Here is a 20,924-nt window from a genome sequence, read left to right as displayed (position 1 = left end):
GGAGCTGATGAACTCACCTAAAAAGGATGTATAATGGGAGAATAGAACAAAACCCTGAGGAACACCTACTAATAGTAGAAGTAGAGAAGAAGTGGAATCAGAGATAGGAGACAGACAAAGAACAGTTAGAGAGGTAGGAGGACAGTCAGGAGAGAGCAGCCAAGGGAGTGAAGGATTTGTAGGAGGAGAAGGTGGTCCACAGTGTCAAAAGCAGCAGAGAGGTAAAGGAGAAAGAACAGAGAGTCATGGCCCTTTGATTTGGCAGCAAGAAGGTCATTACTGACTTCAGTGAGGGCAGTTTCTGTTAAGTGGAGAGGATGAAAGCCAGATTGAAATAAGTCAAGCAGTGAGTAGGAAGGAAGAGAGTCAGTGATTCAGTTGCAAACAATCTGCACAAGGGGTTTGGAGGCAGAGGGAAGTAGAGAACTTGGGGGGTAGTTAGAGAGAGTGTCAGGATCAAGGGTGTTTTTTAATAATGGAGGAGCAAGGGCATGCTTGAATGCAGAGAGGACAGTCCCTAATGAGAGGGAAATGAAGAGATGGTCAGATGGGAACAGGCACAGGAGAGAGAAGACGGAAGAGCCAGAAGGGAATAGGAGGAGGTGAAAGGAGGCAAGGACTGGATTAGGGCCATGACCTTATCTCCAGTTATTGGGGAGAAGGAAGTCTGAGGTGATACAAGGGATGGTAAAGATGGGGAGAGGTAAACTGGGAAAGAAGAGGATGAGAAGAGGATGAGATGATGAGGGTCTGGTGGTATGTGATGCACTGATGGACGGATTCAATTTCAGATGTGAAGTGGGTGTGTAAAGTCAAGGGCAGAGTGTAAATAGGGGAGGTGAGGGGGGCTGAGGAGGGAGTTGAAAGTGCCATAGATACAATAGGGTTTGGAGGACTTGGAGGAGACAAGGGTCTTCAAATAAGACTGTTTAGAGAGGCTAAAGGCAGCCATTGTAGGTCGAGAGCATACATTTTAATTGGAGGAAGTTTGCATTTGTGCATGATTTCCTCCACTGTCACTTTTGTTGCATTTGGAGTGCCAGGTTTGGAGCGCGGATCTGCGAAGGTGAGTAGTGACTGCCGGTGCAACAGAGTCTAGAGTGTAACTGGAAGTGTATCTGTTGCAGGGATGGAAAGTTAGTGCAACATAATGTGCTGCTCATGATGATGATGATCCGCAGTACTAACTAATCACTTCAGAATTGTTAATTGCACATTGATACCTGTTATGAGTTGGCATTGGCAGTGATAGGTGTAACCCTAGGATTTTGTGTTATAGATGATTCCCCCCATTTAATGGCATGTACTAACAACCCATAAAGTCTTTGTTTGCTGAAGCAGGGAATAGTCTGAAAACAACTCGCATAAAGTGAGAAAGTCAGAGAGCTTTGCAACAGGAGTGTATATAAAATACTGTCACTTCTATTGCAATTTGTTTGTGTATAGTACACTTGCAGCAGCACACTTATATTTGACTCAGCATACATAATCCTTAATCTAGTACAGAAATGTGCCTGCTAGAGCCATAATTAGACTTTTTGGTGCCCTGTGCCAGAAAGAGCATTGTCGCCCCCCTATTTTTCAAATAGGGACATAAGAGTGCACCTGAAAAAGGGGCATGGCCTCATGGGGAAGGGCCAGGGAAGAGATAGGAGAGGCCAGGAGATGCTGCAGATAAAAGAAGAGGAAGCTACAAGTGAGAATGATAATAAACAGAAAAATGTATTGCCCTGCAGTGCCCTGTGCCATGGCACATGTCGCACCACCCTAGATATGGCCCTGGTGCCTGCAATAGAGATAGCAAAGTGGGTTTATTGAGGCACAACTTCTGCTCTTTGATAGTTAAAAGGAAATGTGTACCTTCATGATGCACATCAGAGATAGTAAAACACAGTTACAGTATTGAGGTATAGCGCAATATTTACTAAGTGGCGGGTTCTAAACCCCAGCGGTTTGGTAGTGGTTTTGCAGCAGTTTTGCTATCTGCAGATTTACTAAGGCCAAAACCACCACAAAACCACTGTCAAAACACATTTTAGAATAGAATAGAACAGGGCTGTCATTTAGAAACCACTGCAAAACCGATACCAAACCCCCGGGGTTTAGAACCCACCGCTTAGTAAATTTTGCTCATAGAATGTACTGTGATAGCAGTTAGTTAGTTCCATCTTATACTGCAAATGTTAAAGTGAAGCTTGTACAAAATCAAACTGTTTACCGCACAGGTAGGGATAAGGACTTTCAGTGAAATATAGTGAAGTCAATTATTCAGTTAGCAAAGTGAATTCTATTTATTATCTGTGTTTATCAAATTGACTATAGGTTCTATACTTAGAGATTTAACCAGAGCCGTAACTAAACTTTTTGGTGCCCTGTGCCAGAAAGAGCATTGGTGCTCCCCCCCACACCCCTTATTTTTCAAATAGGGACATAAGATAGTGCACCCAAAAAAGGGCCATGGCCTCATGGGGACGGGCCAGAGAAGAGATAGGGGAGGCCAGGAGATGCTGGGGATAAAAGAAGAGGAAGCTACAAGTGAGGATGATACTATACAGAAAATTGACAGGCCCAAACAGCGCCCCCTAGGGCACGCAACCCTAGTTATGGCCCTGGGTGCAACTCTACTTTCTCACAAACTTAATGTTTGTCAGTAGCAAAGTCATATCATGAGTTATCTTAAGTATGCAAGGTATACCAGTAAAACTTATTGCCTAATAAAGTCCTGTGAGGAGCTTTGTACACCTTTGCTTGAAGCCACCTTCCACAGTGGCAAGCAGGTGGTTTTAGCACCAAAGGCAAATTTAAATAATATACCCTCCCACACCTGCTCATTGGCTCCATTTGCAGTTCTTACCATTACCCCCACACATTATACCAGCACTGATACTCTGGTCAGAGTCACTGTGTAATGCAGATCTATTTTATGGTGGCTGGTATATAATAAATGGCCCCTTTCCTAGAGGCTAGTGTGCAATGCTGATGTGTAATGCACAAAGTGCCTAATGGGCTCAGTATGGAGCCCTGTCTATTGTTGCTATGATCCCAATACTGAGTAATTTTCATTCAAGTTCTCAATACGCTACCCAGTCCCTGGTGGACAAGTCCGCATTATTGTAAATTTATAAGGTGTCACAAAGCTCTACAGCACCAGACAGTTACCAATCATATAAAATTCAACTACATCTAAAAAGAGAGCAAATAGACAAAATGTAAGAATTAGGTGTAGATGTGAGCTAATAAAATATGGAAGAGCATTAAATAAAGGCGTAAACAAGGAGTAATGCAAGGGATGCAAATGCATTTATTTTTTTACATGCATGGAAAATAATGGCTGTTTTTTATGTACAGTATCGAACAAATACTGGGCATATTTTTACACTTAAATTTACAAATCAGATAGAACACATCTCTTTCCAAACTTAATATCTCACTGCACATTTTAACCCCTTCGCTGTGGAGGACAAGTTGGGCGCGCCTTGCATGCTCACTTGTCCTCCGCAGCTGCAGGTGATATGTCCTTCCCACAACAATAAATTACCTTGTCCCCACTGGTCCAGATGACCGGTGGGGACTCCCTACAGGATCTGCAGCTCAATATGGAATTGACGCTGGCATGCTCATGCACACCTATAGCACTGTTGTTAAAATAAAAATGTAAAAAATTTGTGGGGGCTGCAAATAATTAAGAGACATCTATTATTGAAAGAGGGGAGTTCCCTCTTTCAAATATTTGGGTCCTTTAGTACTTATTGGGCCTGATTCAGTACGGATGACAACTGTGATTGTAATAGCGATTACACACACTGGGCCTGATTCAGAGCCGGACGCTATTTGCGGATGGTCGTCCTGAAAAAGGGGCGGGATATTTAAATAGAGCGCTCGCTCTTTGCGGTCTTTTGACGCCTCTATGTCTGAACGAGCGAATGAAAAGATGCGCTCGCTATTTTGTAAAAACGCCCCCTGGCCGCTCGCATCATATGTCATCTCCGCTATTTATTAGATTAATCGAGTACATCGAAAGGTGTATGAACTGCTCGCTATTCTTGTGGTAGAATTTTCCTACCGCAATCATGCGAGCAGTTCAGGCTAAAAGACAACCAAGTGACGTGGTCGATGACGCTGCTTTGTTAATTATGCACACCCTTAAAACGCCCGTTTTGACCGTTTGGCACGCCTGCGTTCGGATTTCCACTCCCCGTTTTCAAGCACCTTCCCCTGTTACCACCCACAAACGCCTCATCCTGTCACTTAAATTAGCAGGCACTCGCTATTTTGCGAGCACACGATTTCCGACCGCTCTGACTGGTTGGTGCATGCGCATTACAACCCATACACATGCACATCGCTCGGAGTGAACGAGCGTCCGCTTACGAGCGGCTCTGAATCAGGCCCACAGTCTCACTGTGAAGATAAGCTAATGTCTGCGATCGCTATGCCATACACAGCCTAACATAAGGACGCCCACCTTACCTTACACACATCCGTAATACTTAGCAAGACTGTGAAACCATCGGTAACATCAAGTACAATCACAGCCTCACGCACACTTGCACAAGATCTGACCTTACTCAGGAATTGCTAACCTCGTCGCATGCAGTGAGTACACAAGCTGCGTATGGCATCAGAATGGCTAATTTATGCACACCCCTGTAATGGCATTCAAATGCATTGGCACACCTGCGTTTTGCCGAACACCCCCAGGTCACCACCACCAAACTGTACTTCCTGTCAATCACTCTGCGATGTGTCTGCGTAGTCACTGCGATCAAAGTTTAGTGACCACGCATGTGCAGAAAGCAACAATCAGCCGATTGCATGCATAATCGCAGTTGAGATTGCTGCTGAATCAGGCCCATTGTCTTGTGATCAGAAACATTTACCATATATGGGGGTAGAGCAAAACATACCCTATCATCTCTGTAATTACAGCTACCACAGTGTTAGCACCCATATTTGAAAGCAAGATGTGATCACTAGACAATGTTGTCCAGGGGTACAGATTTTTTTTTTTTTTACAATAGATGGGGAAAGACACATTGTGCCCTATGTCCCCCATACTGGAACACACACACATATGGATAACCTGCTTTGAAAGAGGAGAGTCTCCTCTGTCACATGATGTGCCCACTTTGTAGTTATTTTCTGGTGATCTTAATTTGTATGGGTACTGTATAAAAAAATCAGTGATATTGATGTTGGAATGTGATGAGTGCAAACACCGAAAAGTGGACTCAGGCCCTGATTCAGAGGTGGACGCTCTGACAGAGCGCTCGCTCTGAATCAGGACCGTCACTTCTCCTTTTTAGAGTGGCCTCCTGGCCGCTCGCATAGCTGTGGGTGACCACCCACAGCTATAGCGAGCGGTCAAAATGATGGTCGCTATGGTCAAGACTGCGGAAGGGTCTCGCTGCCGCAAGCCCTGGAGTGCTTTTGGCTCTATCAGAGCCAAAAGCACTCCCACTGACATCACTAGTGATGTCAGTGGGGCCGGCCCCAGATGGGAGGCGTTCCCATGGGAACGCCTCCATCTGGGCAGCCACGCCCCCAGCACGCCCACCAAAGGGGGCGTGCTGTCAATCACCATCGACAGCATACCCCCTTTGGTGCGAGACCCATAACGACGGCTTGGCCATCGTTATTCGGGTCTTGCGCATGCGCACTACGGAGCCGGCTCCCTCATGCACATGCGCACTTGGGCAACATCGACCCACTTGCAAGCGTTCAGCGCACGCGAGCGGGTCTGAATCAGGCCCTCAGCACATGGATGAGTACCATCACCAGAGTAGGCTACAGAGTAGTTTCATGGTATTGGTTGTTGCACGTATATTATTATAAGATTGAATAATTATCTATACAATTATGTTTCTGATCAACTTTATTTATTTTGTGTCTGTCTGTTTATGGCCTTAAAAGGAATATCCTCAGTTGACTTACTGAGTGTTCTGGTACAGGGATAGAAGCTCTACAGTGTCTAGATAGACAGTCAATAGGTCCTCACTGAATGGTCGACTGGCAACAGTTAGACAGGGTCAAAAAGTCAACAGGGTCAAATGGTCGGCAGTTAAAAGGTCAACATGGACTAAGGTTGACAGGGTCAAATGGTCGACATGGTCATAAGGTTGACACAAATGGTTGACACATGGTTTTTCATAATTTTTCATAGAGTTCGGGTTAGGATGAGGGTTAGGATTTAGAGTTGGTATTAAGCACTAGGGAGTGGGTTAGGGTTAGGCACCAGGTGGAGAGTTAGGGTTAGGCACTATGATGAGGATTAGGGTAAGGGAAGGGTGAGGATTAGGGTTAGGGAAGGGTGAGGATTAGGGTTAAAATAAAAGTGTCGACTTTTTTTGTGCTGACCATTTGTGTCAACCATTTGAAGCTGTGAACCTTTTCTTTCTGTCTGCCTATTGCCTGTTGACCATTTGGTGTTGACTTATTGACTGCCACACTATCAACACCTCAGGGGCCTTTAGAACTAAATACTGTAGATTTTTCAATCCACACCCCAGTGTTCTAAATGCCCCTGAGGTGTTGATAGTGTTGCAAGCTGGTAAATCAGTGATGCACATGCCAACAGATTGCACAGATAGATGTTAAAAAGAACACAATATTGGACATTTATATTTGCCCAATTTGACAATACTGTGCTGTCTTCATGAAATAAGTTTTGTTTACTGATTTTTTTTTTTAACAGAAGATAACAAGACACTCCAAACAGTATGGACAAGGAAGTTGCTACCCTTCCCTTTGGCAATCGGCCTGAACGGTATTCCAGCCTTGTAGAACAGGCAAGTCAGAAGCTATTGTTCACCAAGACTAGTTTGGGTGCTTTGTGTGCCAGTGTATCTTACTGTAGCTTAGAAAACTTATTGCTTATGTTCTCTATTGTCCTGCTAATATCAGGCAACCAATATAAATGCTACATCTCTGTCACAAAATTATTGATAGACTTTTCAAATTCTGTGTGCAGTGTTTATGGAACATAACTGTTATAATGTGATATGAACTCCGTACTGAGGGCTTGATTCAGACCCGCTCGCAAGTGGGTTGATGGCCGTGCGCACTGCGCGTGTGCAAGCGAGAAACCACTCGCATAGAAAAGGGGCAGCTGTCATTGTTGAGCGACAGCTCGCCCCGTTTGGTAGGCGGGATGGGGAGGTGGCTGGCCAAACGGAGGTGTTCCCGAAGGAACGCCTGCCGTTTAGGGGAGGCCCCACTGACATCACGAAGCTCACTGGGGCTTGCGGCAGACGAGACCCTACCACAAGGGTCTCTTCACAAGCCCGATGGTCGCGATGGTCGTGACCATTGCGACTATCACCTGGCCACTTGCAAAAGCTGTGGGTGGTCACCCACAGCTTAACGAGCGGCCTGAAGGCCTGACAAAAAAAATTAAAAAACACCCTTCAGACCTGCGTTAGGTCTGAATCAGGGCCTTAGTATTTTCTTCATCTGCTGTATGTGAATTTATCTACATAACATGTACAGAAGTTCTACTACAACAGAACAAAATATCAAAACATGGGGCTAGTTTGTCAATATCAGTGGCTTTGACTGATGGACATAAAGCAGTAAAAGAAATTAACGCTAAACCAGTCTAGTTTAGCATTTATGTCTGTTGCTGCTTTAAATACATCAGTCAAAACTGCCAATCATTAGTAATTTTAACAAACATCAGGTTAGTAAATAAGGTCCTTTGTATACTATGTATGAGGAGAACTGTATATAGTTGGGAAACTGTGTCCCTGTACAGAACCTTATGAAACAGTACTTTGTAAAATAATCTGTCACCTCACCACTATGTAGTATGGGACTCTTATGCCTCAACAAGAGGATCTTATAAGGATTAGACTGTTCATGTACACATTTTAGAAGTAAACAGTTGCTTAATGTCAATATCTTAAAAGCAAACAGATATAGTGTGTTCCCATGACTAACTCACAATTCCTTTGTAAAGAAAAATTTAGATCAGCAGAAATGTTATCCTCAGGGACAGAGTATAATAATGTGTTCTACACATATTATTGTTGAGGTGTTGGATACCAAAATGTACTATTTTGCCATTTAATAATTGCACACCTTTGTCAACATTCTTTTGTATAGTAATGGCCTGCACTAACTACATTTCCTGATGCAGTTACCAGAGCTGAATTAATTATCCCAAAGCCAGTTTATTTTTATTTTTTGCTCTCTTTAAGTCACCCATTATTTTAGAATAGGTTTAGCTCTACTCTTAACAAATAGCTAGTAATAAACACTTAGAGACATATATGGATTTGAAGAGGTTACAGCTGCAAATTTATTAAATTGAATTAGAATTGTAATTGAAAGCTCGGTGGCAGCAAAAGCGGTGCTCCTGGGCCACAGCCTGCTAGAAAATCTGACTAAAATAATTAAAATAAGTAAAGAGGGCGGATTCCCGCCCTTGCGTAAACTGGCCTGAAATGGAACCACTCCCATCTAATTGGCACAGCCTTGGCCACTCCTTAAGATGATGGCCTAGTACCCCCTTTAGGAGAATGACTAACTTGCCGCTATCAAGAGGAAAATGCCATTCAGGCACTCTTAACGCCATAATAGGCTGCCCAGGAGCACTGCTTTCCGCCAAAGCTCAGCCAAAATCAGCCGAGCCCCGCCACCCATCTATAGAAATTTGCTCAAGCCTCAAGGAAACTGAAAAGGTCCTTAAGGAACCATTCCATACCTATACCTGTGAGGTGCTCTCCATCTGTCCTATAAATACTCTCCTCTTCAAAATGTAAACGTGGATGCTTAATCACATGCCCCCCCAGTCTTGGTAACAAACCTGGATACTGCTGCACTGACCTATCTTCTCACCCAATCTAAAACTACGCCTCCATGAGACCCTCTTCAAAACCGTCTTGGCACTATTTCTGACCACACCAAAACCACACTTGGCCACCTCTCTATGATTGTCTGCCAATCATTCCTAATTGCATGAATGAGCTCGATGCCCTTACAAGTACCCAGATGATTACCTCCCAAATGAACCACCACCCAATCCGGGGTCCCAAATCTAGCTTCCGCCGACCATAACTCACTTAAAAGGCCGGACCATCGCATAGCCCTAAATCCTAACCACTGCACCTTGCCGACACCCAATGAGTTACTGGCCTGAAATGCTAAAGGATTCTTGCTAGCCCAGTAAATGTATGAGTGACCTATGAACCACACCCGACAATTAGTCATTCCGGGAGTACCTGCAAGAAGGGTTAATCCCGTCAGATCAGTAAGCAATATTAAACAACCTAGCCAAGGAAAGGAATAACTAGTTGGGTGACCCATCTTGAGGGGAAAAACAGAAAACCTCTGTGAGGATAAAACTGAAAAACCCCCCAAGCTCCATAGCGGTAGTAGGCATAAGGCCTCTGGGTTTCCCAACAAACTTGCTGGGAGCATGGTTAATCATGCAGCTTATCACCCCACAAATAAGTTTTATATGCAGCAGATTTCTTTCGACCCAATTGTTTCAAAGAATCGACGGAAGCACCTGCAGCTGCTGCGCATGTCGCTGCCCCAATTCTAAACGAGTGCGTTCCAAACTGATCTAAAGGCAAGTCTAACGCAATCAAACAATTTTGAAAAACCTTTGGAAATTTAAATTTAGACAGCGGGGTGCGGTCAGCGTGGAGTAGCCATTGCACGCCACCAGAGGGGGGCATGCTGCCAAAGCGTTCAGCCCAACTAACTGGATTTAGGGTGGGATCCTCATGTGTTGGAATAGAAACCCATTTCCCCTTAGCAAACTGATCAGTCTTAGATTTGTGAATGCAGCTTAAAATAAGGTCCTTTTCAACCACAACATTGCTAAAAAGCAGACCTGACGATATAGAGGTCTTATTCATCACCACTAACTCCCCAATAGGCTAACGAAAAAGCTAAACTAAAAAGAATGGCCTCGTAGTGGCCTGACGCAACCCCTGTAACTGCTATTATAAGTTCTGTAAAAGAGAGGGATCGATAGGCCTTCTATCGTCACCCGACACCATTCGTTCCTTTGCCCAACCCCTCATCGCTTTTGCTAACAAAAATGATTTTGTGGGATCCGCTTTGCCGTGCAACTTAGAGAAATAAGCTATGCCGGACAGAGCAGCTGACATGGCAGCTTTGGAATGCCCCTACTCATGCCAATTCCAAATGAATTGCAACATGTAATCATGAATCGGCTTACCTCCCTTTCCCTCGGATGCCAGAAAACCCTGCCAATCTTTCCAAGCTGCTGAATAAGTCCTCAGCGTACTTGGGGCCAACGACATCAATGCAAGTCCTTCGATGCCAGCTCGACTATCTGCCAGACATGCAAAGGACAAGATAAGCCATACTTACTAGCGCATGGGACGAGAGCCTTAAATCTATCCCACTGAAAACGAGACAAAGCGTCGGCAATATTGTTTTCCACGCCTGGGACGTGTCGAGTTCGGAATTTGATATTCTTGCGTAAACATAAAAGGGTCAAATGTCTCAACAAATGCAACACCAGAGACGATTCCGACCTCTGATTATTGATGGCATGCACCACTGCTAAGTTGTCGCTCCAAAAAACAATACTCCTATTTGCAAGCTTTCTGGACCATAGCTCGATGGAGACCACGATTGGAAGAGTTCCGATAGCAGCATTCTCGTGGTTAAACCATGTCTTATCCACGATTCAGGCCAAGGTTCTATGCACCATTCGCCTTCCAAGAATGCTCCAAAACCTAACTTACCTGACGCATCAGTAAATAACTGTAGCTCGTAATTATCCACCATTGCTGGAAACCATATTCTTACCCCATTAAATTCCCACAGGAAAATAAGCCATACTCGAAGGTCCTCCCACATGTCTTGTGATATGCGAACTAAGTGGTGAGATTTTGCCAACCCCGCTGTGGAACGCTCTAAATGATGACAAAAAAGGGGTGGATGGGGCATCAAACAAGATTCACGCTGAATCACGGCATAGTGGCTCCAGCCCCCACCTCAATACCAGTATTTGCTGCATTGTGCAGCAGTATCACGTTCACCGATCTGCCCACTTTTCTGTGAAATGCCCTCCCCACTGAGCCGACCACACTACCCCCTCTGGGAGGGAGCAGTCAGGAAGTCGGCAATATAGTTTAATATCTTTATTGAACATCATCAGAACAATGCATACTAATTAGCAACCAACATGTATGACATAACAATTTTGCACTTTTTATATAAATTGAAAATTAAAATAAAGTTAATTGAAAAACAATAAAATAATGAAAAAAATGATTAAAAATATAACAGAATATCTAATATGACTAGTAATAAAGACTGGTGGAAACATAAAGAATAAACACTTTGGAATCCCCATGTAAGCATAATTGTTGTTGGGCCGCAAATCTAGGCAGTGTCAGTCTGACCCAGAAAAATGATTAAATATACAATATTTTTCCATTTTATTGAACCAGCAACAAAAATATCAAGAAGCACAAGCCCTTGATAAAATAGCATAAGTCAAACTAAATATATATTTTGAATTGAGGCAGGGATCTTGTATTCAAATTGTCTGTGTTTATTAAAATCTGTTGGTCTATTTTTAATTATAAAAAGACCCAAAATACAAGTGAGGAGATCTTTTCAACCTTCGTCATCTCACTGATCAATACTATCATTCATATAAATGTGTGCAAAGGCTAGCATGGGGATAATGTGGTTAGTATTGCAGCCTAACAGCGCTTTGGTCATTTTTCATCAAGCGCCTATGGCCCTCATTCAGAGCCGTACGCTCTGAGCAGAGCGCACGCTCTGAATGAGGGCCGCCCTCCATAAAAATGGAGCGTCCTCCTGGACGCTCGTATAGCTGTGGGTCACCACCCACAGCCTATACGAGCGTGCAGTTTGATGGCCGCGATGGTCGTGACCATCGCGACCATCGAAACTGCGAGCCGGAGCCTGCGGTTGAGGTTTTCAACCACAAGGCCCGGAGTGATTTTGGCTCTATCAGAGCCAAAATCACTCCCACTGACATCACTAGTGATGTCAGTGGGCCGGCTTCTGACGGGAGGCGTTCCCTTAGGAACACCCCCGTCAGGGAGGCACGCCCCCGGCACGCCCCCCAAAGGGGGCGTGCTGTCAATCAACATCGACAGCACGCCCCCTTTGATCAGACACAACGAGCGAAGGACTTTCCTTCGCTTGTTGCGTCTGGCGCATGCGCACGATGGAGCTCCCTCCGTCGTGCGCATGCTCAGTGCAGACCATCGACCCGCTTGCGAGTGGGTCTGAATCAGGGCCTATGTCTGGAGTGTGAATGTTCTCATTGTATTTACATGGTTTTCCTCCAGGTGCTCTAGCTTCCTGCCACAGTCCAAACATCAGTTTCTGACAGAAATGGATATGTGTTTGGTAGGGAATTTAAACTGTAAGATTCAATGGGATCCAGAGACTGGAATGAATGATTAACTTTTTTTTTTTTTGTGTACAGCACTGTGTAATATTGTGGTGCTGTATAAGTAAACTGTAGAGAAGGGAAGGGAGTGCCCTCTAGTGTAGTCATTAAATCACATGTTCCAAAAGTGAAGTTCATCAATATGACTTATCCTGAATAAATTCAAATGGTCACAGATTAAGCTGTGTAATTGAATTGCAAGGTATTTTAATATAGCTTACAGTACGGAGAAGTCTATATGTATCTACATTATTTATAGCCACTATAGCTTAGCATATCAAAGTATAGGTACAGTGTTAATTTCGGGTTATAGCCCCACTGCTTATTCCCCATAAGTGTATATTTTATAACACAATTCATATATGCAACAGTATTACAGCTCCAGTGACTGCAGGGTCAGAGCCTGTCAGTAACTAACACATGATTTACAGAGGACAAAGATTCTTGCAGTATGTGCGCTGATCGATACAGACAGTTATACCGCGTATCCACTTGCCGATTAAAAAGAACGAATGAATGATAACGATACCGTTATCATTCAATCGCTCATTAATCGGGCATGAAGATGTCGAATACAGCCAGCGATGCGTGCTCCAGCTGGTCTTTCTCAACATCAATCATCTCCTGAACATGCAGGTCAATCTGCCGATAACGACAGATTGGCCATGTTCAGGGATGAGGGAGGGTGCCTGCATTGAACAACATATCATTCAGTGTAGGCACTGCAGAGGAAGAGAAATGACTGTATGATTACAATGTTGTAATCGTACTGTTGTTCCACTATCTGTTAGTGAATACGCACCTTTAGGGTAATATAAAAATGTAACTGTATTTAGAAGTTATAAACATATGTAGCAGCTACACCACTGTGTAACAGGTTTTGTTTAATAAGATGGCGACATTGTATGTATTGTGTGACTGCAGGGTCAGAAGCTATCAGTACACACAATGTAGATCCCAAAGCATGCAATTCTCCAGGCTGGCAAATAGTTGTCTAACTGCCACTGCAGGGTCAAAGCCTGTCAGTGAATATAGTTGCCTGGTGTAAAAAAAAAATGTGATTTTTAAACACTGGTGAAAATACTAGACACAGGGCCTGATTCAGACCCGCACACGAGCGCTGAGCACTCGCAAGCAGGTCGATGTTGGCCCAGTGCGCATGCGCACGATGGAGCCGGCTCTGTCGTGCGCATGCGCGAGACCTGGATAGCGACCGGCAAGCCATTGCTCTGGGTCTCGTACCAAAGGTGGTGTGCTGTCGATGGTGACAGCACACCCCCTTTGGTGGGCATGCTGGGGGCGTGGCTGCCCAGACAGAGGCATTCCCATGGGAACACCTACCGCCTGGGGCCGGCCCCACTGACATCACAAGTCATGTCAGTGGGAGTGCTCTTGGCTCTGATAGAGCCGAAAGCACTCCAGGGCTTGCGGCAATGAGTCCCTACCACAAGGGTCTTGTCGCAAGCCCGATGGTTGCTCGCTATAGCTGTGAGTGGTCACCCCCAGGAGGCCACTCTAAAAATTAAGAAGGACGGCCCTGATTCAGAGTGAGCGCTCTGTCAGAGTGTCCGGCTTTGAATCAGGGCCACAGTGCTGTGAGGTTGCAGCTTCTCAGAAATTGCATTCTTGGAGAAAGTTAAACAGACAATACACACACAAATGAGTTGTCTAGTCTAACAGGATCATTCTAATTTTTTAGAAAAATTTCTAAAGTAGTATCATCTATTCTAATAGTATAACATAGAGAAAGGTGGCCTTGTTGAAGCACAGTGAAAACACAGACATGCATTTTGCTATAGAGCTTTATCAAGGCAAGCATATCTGGGGAAAGAACAGGACTTTTGAACTACCAACAACCAATGGGATCATGGCATTTATTTGCATGCTCCTGCCTCCCTATTTGACAGATATGTCTGATCCGTTGTATAGGTTGCTCTTAGTACAATGCCTGTGCTTACATGCCATGACCAGAGATGTTTTAAAATAAAAAATATATTTATTTATAATAATGAGCAACTTCCTACCAATATTGGCTCTACATACTATAGGATGTGGAGCCAAAGTCATTAAAGGTATTCACGGAGTCTGTGATGAGGCTGCTTTACTGACCAGATCACAGCTCCCAAAGTAGGTTATTTTTGAGGACTAACATAACAATGCAAAATGTTAAATGCAATACAATAACAAAATGCAAGATGTCAAAATGAGACACGGAAGGGCACACTAACAAATAACCCTAAACTACTGTTTCTACCTGAGCTAAACTGCCTTACCAAAAGTTAAACTAATCAAAGCAAGTATAACCATAACAACAAAACTGACAAACAATAGCACCAAGACTAAATTGCAAAATGCTACTGCAATGACCAAGAACACAAGGAAAATAATGAATCTGCAATGCAGACTATAAGCTATACACACAGAAGCTCTGTAATGTCCAATAGCCTAAGGAAACTCCAGAAAGAGTAATATGTAGAACAAAGTCAGATGACAGAATGGAGAAGGTACCACAGGAACATAGGCAGAAGCAGGACTGTGCACACTGGCACAAGCAAGGTTAGTGTCACAGACCGGCTCATCAAACACCAGAGACACATACCGCTAGAGTCAGGAAATGGCCCAGATCAGTAATCACCAGAGGCAAATGGTCTGGGTCAGGAAAAGGACCAGATCAAGAATCACCAGGAGACAGAATACAGGAGTGGAGTCTGAGGTCATACACTGATTCACAGAAGATTACCAGAGATGGTGCCTGAACAGTATCAGCAGGACCAAACAACTAGCATGAGGAAAGAGACATCAAACTATGGGAACCAACAGGCAGTAGTCATAGGCAGTCAGATGGGAACTAATCCAATCATGGCATCGAACCATTCATGCAGAACACCTGAAACCTATTCCTGAATCAGGATCGCAAGTACGCATTGTGATATTACACTTGGGCAATGCATGAATGTAAATCAATTTTAATAGTGAAGTATGTAAATTATTACAGCATCAGACATAAGTAAAAGATTATCATCATAAAATATGCAAATCTGTTTAGGTTTATCCCTATCAAGATTGTCATCTCTATATCTAAATGCCATATAATCTGATATCCAAAATGTGGTAGAAATCTATGGTCAGGAAGTATATTTATTTTGTCTTTGTAAGAGTACTTTTTACATCCATTATTGGCATTGGTTAATAAAATGTTTAAAATTAATATTGGTCATGTATCTCTAGTAAGATAATCAATTGATCAATTCATAATATTGATGTACACGAGTATCTTAGGACTCATGATATTGGAACACTGTGTACATAGGTAAATATTAGTTAATAATGGTATAAGTCAATACGCTTGTAATATTTTGTAAAAAAGATATTTCTTTATTGATTAGTTATCTTTGTCAATTGTGATAAGTGTTATGTATGCAATAAATACTGTTGTAAAGTGAATCATACGAGTATGTGGAAATATAAAAATTATGTTGCGTTGTTGGTGACCGATAGTGTGCAAAACAAGTGAATGAAAGATGAAAGAAGATAAAAAATAAATAATATCATATTAATAATGTGATGAGATAAGGGTGACTCGTACCTGGAATTATTTGACATTGTATCTCAATATATGAAGATGAATATCAATGAAAAAATTTAATAATATGTAAAAAACAATAAAGTGCATTTTAGCAATCTATAAAGTGATAAAAATAAAAGTGGTGCCCCATATGGAAATGAGGAAGGGTCATTTAATAGACACTTTTTTTGTTGAAATTTTGTTGTAGAGCTATAGCTATTGTTAAGGCCCTATATTTAATTTAAGTTAGAAACACTATTACCGTATATACTTGAGTATAAGTCGACCCGAATATAAGCCGAGGTACCTACTTTTACCACAAAAAACTGGGAAAACTTATTGACTCAAGTATAAGCCTAGGGTGGGAAATGCAGCAGCTGGTAGTGCCCCCAGTAGTAATTCCCCCCTTTTAGTGCCCTCAGTAGTAATCCCCCCTGGTAGTTCCCCCAGTGGTAATCCCCCTTTTAGTGCCCCAGTAGTAATCCCCTCCTGGTAGTACACCCAGTGGTAATCCCCCCTGTAGTAATTGCCCCCTGGTAGTGCCCCCTGTAGTAACCCCCCTGGTAGTGCCCCCAGTAGCACCCCCAGTAGAGAGAGACGTAATAAAAATAAAAAATAAATCACTTACCTGAAACCCCCACTCCTGGTCCCGCCGCTAACAGCTCCTCCAGCCGCTTTACATGGGAGAGACATCATTACTCATGACGTCTCTCCCATTACCCACCGCGGGAGCCGGAAGATGGCTCCCGCAGTGGGAGCAGCAGCAGCCAATGAGAGTCTGACAGACTCTCATCGGCTGCTGATTACAACAAACACACAGCTGCCGGTTCCGGCGGCTGTGTGTTTGTGCTGTGTAGCGCTGACCGAACTCCGTCCGGTCAGCGCTACCCACTTCACTCGAGTAAAAGCCGAAGGGGTGCTTTTTCAGCACAAAAAATGTGCTGAAAAACTCGGCTTATACTCGAGTATATACGGTAAGTTATTTGCTCTGATTAGGTGGCATTTGACTATCCATATATATCTCATAATATATAATGTAAATATCAGTCTTTAATTTGATACCTAGTTATGTTCCTAAAATTTCTCATATATTCACAAAGTCTTTGTTTCATATCTCTGACTAACATGCCTATGTATATTTTTTGCAGCTGCATGTTAGACAGTATATCACCCCCTGTGTATTTCAATTTATAAAAACCTTTTATCTTGATGGTCTGAATATACCGATTTGTATATTCTTTTGTTTGGGTGATATATTTGCACACTATGCAGGTGCCACATGGATAGCAATCAACAATTTTATTCAGAGATCTGTTGTTGATTTCTGTATGATGGCTGTGAACAAGATGGTCCTTACTGTTAGCAGAATTTCTCCAACTGATAGCTATCCTCTATCCTATTTGTTCTGCTATGTCCTAGTTAGTTCTCAGAATATTTCAGTGTTTTTGTAGAATGTTATATATCCCATTCCACTTCCTGCAGAAAGTGCCTATCAATCTTGTCTTTCCATCTCTATCATGTTGATTTTTGTTCTTGAAGATCAGAAGTGTCTTGCTATCATTTTGTTCTGCAGATGTATAAGCATGTTTGATTTTATTGCTATACCCTCTTCCCTGCAGCCTATTCTGTAGTTCTTTTGCTCTGTCTTCAAAAATTGTGTCCACTGAACAGTTCATTCGAGTTCTTAGCATTTTACCCTTGAGTATGCCTCTAAAGGTAAAAGGGCAATGTGCACTAGTAAAGTGCAATAGGCTGTTGATAGCCATATTTATACGGTACATGTCTGTGATGATTTTGTTGTTCCTTGAGGTTGGGATTTGCAGGTCTAGGAAGGTCTAGGAATTCATCTTCACTGAGCCCTAAGCTGAGTATTAGATTAAGACACTTTGGTTTAGGACTCCCTGATGATCAGTACATCATCCATGTACTTGTGTTGACATGTTAGGTACATTTCTCATTCCTGCCATTGAAGATAAATTCCCTCTCCTACCACCCAAGATACAAGGTAGTATATGTGGGGGTATAAGTGGTCCCCATTTCTGTACCCTGGGTCTGTATATATAATCTGTCATCAAACACAAAATAGTTTATTGTAAAAATACATTCCAGTAGTTGTATTAGGCATGCATTGAATTCATCTGATTATTCCATGCTTAAAATGTACCTCACTGAATTCAATTCTGCTTCATGACTATAGATTATAGCATATTAGTGACTGTCACAAGTGCAGAGCCACATTTCAAATGTGAGAATTCTGGTTCATGTTGACATAAGAACATGACATACTTGCTGGAGATTTGTTGGCTGTGCATTCATGCTGCAAATCTCCTATTCCAGAACACAAGAGATTTTTGGGATTGAGATCTGTTGACTGTGGAGGCCATTAGAGTACATTGAATTCATTGGCATGTCCGTGAGCTGAGTTTGAGATGATGTGTGCTTTGTGACATATCACATTAATGTTTAGAGTTTTGCAAAGGAGCAAGGAAGAAGATTCTTATTTGAGAGACACTTTTTTATGATAATGATAATTGTTTGTTCAAATAAAGCTTTTGTTATACACCTTTAAAATAGTATAAAAAACATAATATAATGAGTGCGGAATACTTTTTCTGTAAATAAGAAAGTTTAATTTAAAAAACTTGTTGTGTCTAAAATATGTTCGTCTTTCAAGCTGGGTATACACTTACCTAACCCAGAGGCTAACCGGCCGTCATGCTGACCATGTGGCAGATTTAGTAAGCTAATCATACTTACTAATTGGCTGCTCAATATTTCTGGCCAGACATTACATCTGGTCGAGCACTTAAATTTCCCTGCTTAGTTTTGATGATAGTATCGGCGGTCCCTGCAGCTAGTGTTTGGGTGGTTGGTGGGGCACCTGTACACACATGCAGATGTGTGTACAGCCTGTACACACCAGGATCCAGTCCAACCACACAGGCTGAGGGAACAAGGACCTAGAGGACCCAAGGGAAGAAGTGAACCGAGAGGACCCACAATGATTTTAGGTGAGGCCTCACCGGGACTTATTTGTGACTCTTATTTCTTTGGACATCATCTGCAGGAGGTAAGGGATGCCCTCCTTCTGTTTCCCCCCCAGTTTCCCTCTTATCCTGATCATTGTCACCATAGACTGTAAGATATACCAGTGGATTTTTCACAAATCACTACACACCTTACCCACTGCTCTAATTTTTGTAAAGCACTGTGACTGGATAAATAAAATCATGATCACCTACATTGTGCCCTGGTCATTATAGAAGTCGTTTATCTTACATTACACTACTTACATTTTGCACTGGACAAACTTATCAGCCGCTACTATAAATGTACTCTGGGCGCGGGTCATGCCCAGTTGTATATTATCATTGTGAGATATTGAGACATCTCTGTTAAACCTGCAGCCTACTACCACCCCCCCCTCTACTGTGAGTGAGCACCCGGGTACAACTTCTACTATATTATTTGAGATGTACCGATATATCTACACAATATATTGGCATTGGCTGTGCTGCAGGGCTACCTGATATGTCTGTAATCAATGTTGTTCACAGACACATCAGGTGTACACACTCGCCAATGCAATAGCGCACAGGTTCTTAAACTTGGTCCTCAGGACCCCAAACAGTGCATGTTTTTCAGGTCTCCTCACAGAATCACAAGTAAAATAATTAGCTGCACCTGTGGATCTTTAAAATGTGTCAGTGAGTAATAACTGCACCTGTGCACCTCCTAGGTGACCTGGGAAATGTGAACTGCGTGGGTAATGAGGACCGAGTTTGAGAACCTCTGCACTAGCGATACATCATTCCTTGACTGAACTAGCAATATATTGACACGTTCACATGACATAACCTTGAACTGGTATCAATAATTTTTGTAGCTGTTCATTAGCACCCTCTGAGAGGTATAGAGACACAAATATAAACAATAGTCTCAGCTCCATTTAATTTGTGTGTATATGAGATGTTTATTCATTATATTTGGCTGAAATTATTAGTCACCACAGGTAAGTGGTTCATTTAGATACTTTATATTGTATCAAATATATTCTATAAGTCCAACAATCAATAACTTTGGTATCTACACAATCATATCAGTATGTTATATTTCTTGCTGCCACAATGCATACAAAACTCGTAATATACCTTAAACTTATTCAAGGCCTAATTGTAGTAGTTGCTGGAAGCTATTAGGTAAGTACAGTGGGAAGAGTATTACCTTTGTGTCATTCATATTACTAATTAACAGCAATTGTAATCATATATCGATATCAGATCTTGATAATCCTGTTAAGTATGCAGCACATTTTTAGAAAGTAACAATGTATAACTTTAGAAAAAACGTAAAAAAAAAATCTGCTGACAGTTATATAATAGTGGTATGAATTCTAAAGGATGTTTATTTTTTATACCAAATATGTGGCAAGATAAAAACAAAGCAAATAATCACTTGTGCCCGGTAAATGACATGACGCGATGTGCCGGCATGCCAGCTCTTCCTATGCAGTAAACTGGAGCCGGGTTACCCATTTACACTGCATCACGAGCCGGGATGAACATGCGCTTAACCATTCTCTTGACCAGGGTTGATATGCCGGGTCTCTCAACCTGGCTTATTTAACCCGACCCTTTCACACTTCACAGTAACTCTGGTTGTTGCGCATTCACATGCAATAACCCAGGTTATTGCTTGTAGTGTGAAAGGGGTATTATTCTATCTCTGTAAAGTTCCATGGGAGAAGGAGCTGTTGCGGCTGGGCATGTGTAGCAGCCCTCCTCCAGTGGCCATTTTTATTGCTGCCTGCTGCCTGCAATGTCTCTTCTTCCCGCTCTCACTACTGCTGCCTGTATGAGCCGCCAGATTGTAGCTGAGCTGAGAGCTCTGATCGCAGTAGGGTAGCTAGCGCAGAACCGCCATCCACACATCCAGGTCAGG

General features: G+C 42.7%; 1 protein-coding gene across 2 annotated transcripts in view; it reads left to right on the top strand.

The window, feature by feature from the left end:
• LOC148525287 (synaptotagmin-1-like) overlaps nt 1-20,924 on the top strand; it is a 111,603-nt gene that overhangs the window by 53,700 nt on the left and 36,979 nt on the right. Inside the window, exon 2 of one of the 2 annotated variants that reach the window (XM_088471077.1) lies at nt 6,695-6,788. The exons of the other annotated variant lie outside the window; for it this stretch is intronic. The gene's annotated coding sequence lies outside the window, so the exon portion shown is untranslated. The remainder of the gene's footprint in view (nt 1-6,694; nt 6,789-20,924) is intronic. 2 annotated transcript variants of the gene reach the window in all.

Source organism: Taudactylus pleione, unplaced genomic scaffold, assembly GCF_031769625.1.
Source record: "Taudactylus pleione unplaced genomic scaffold, aTauple2 ptg000109l, whole genome shotgun sequence".
In the NCBI taxonomy this organism is placed as follows: Eukaryota; Metazoa; Chordata; class Amphibia; order Anura; family Myobatrachidae; genus Taudactylus; species Taudactylus pleione.
Note: the sequence above shows the minus strand (reverse complement) of the source record. Positions and strands in the feature narration are given on the sequence as shown.